Here is a 1,108-nt window from a genome sequence, read left to right on the forward strand (position 1 = left end):
TTCTCCAACACCACAGTTCAAAAGCATCAATTCTTTGGCGCTCAGCCGTCTTCACAGTCCAACTCTCACATCCATACATGACCACTGGAAAAACCATAGCCTTGACTAGACGGACCTTAGTCGGCAAAGTAATGTCTCTGCTTTTGAATATGCTATCTAGGTTGGTCATAACTTTCCTTCCAAGGAGTAAGCGTCTTTTAATTTCATGGCTGCAATCACCATCTGCAGTGATTTTGGAGCCCAAAAAAATAAAGTCTGACACTGTTTCCACTGTTTCCCCATCTATTTCCCATGAAGTGATGGGACTGGATGCCATGATCTTTGTTTTCTGAATGTTGAGCTTTAAGCCAACTTTTTCACTCTCCACTTTCACTTTCATCAAGAGGCTTTTTAGTTCCTCTTCACTTTCTGCCATAAGGGTGGTGTCATCTGCATATCTGAGGTTATTGATAGTTCTCCCGGCAATCTTGATTCCAGCTTGTGTTTCTTTCAGTCCAGCGTTTCTCATGATGTACTCTGCATATAAGTTAAATAAGCAGAGTGACAATAAACAGCCTTGACATATTCCTTTTCCTATTTTGGAACCAGTCTGTTGTTCCATGTCCAGTTCTAACTGTTGCTTCCTGACCTGCATACAGATTTCTCAAGAGGCAGGTCAGGTGGTCTGGTATTCCCATCTCTTTCAGAATTTTTCACAGTTTATTGTGATCCACACAGTCAAAGGCTTTGGTATAGTCAATAAAGCAGAAATAGATGTTTTTCTGGAACTCTCTTGCTTTTTCGATAATCCAGTGGATGTTGGCAATTTGATCTCTGGTTCCTCTGCCTTTTCTAAAACCAGCTTGAACATCAGGGAGTTCACGGTTCACATGTTGCTGAAGCCTGGCTTGGAGAATTTTGAGCATTACTTTACTAGCATGTGAGATGAGTGCAATTGTGCAGTAGTTTGAGCATTCTTTGGCATTGCCTTTCTATAGGATTGGAATGAAAACTGACCTTTTCCAGTCCTGTGGCCACTGCTGAGTTTTCCAAATTTGCTGGCATATTGAGTGCAGCACTTTCACAGCATCATCTTCCAGGATTTGAAACAGCTCAACTGGAATTCCTT

The sequence above is a fragment of the Oryx dammah genome, unplaced genomic scaffold, assembly GCF_014754425.2.
Source record: "Oryx dammah isolate SB20612 unplaced genomic scaffold, SCBI_Odam_1.1 HiC_scaffold_8, whole genome shotgun sequence".
NCBI classification, from domain to species: Eukaryota; Metazoa; Chordata; class Mammalia; order Artiodactyla; family Bovidae; genus Oryx; species Oryx dammah.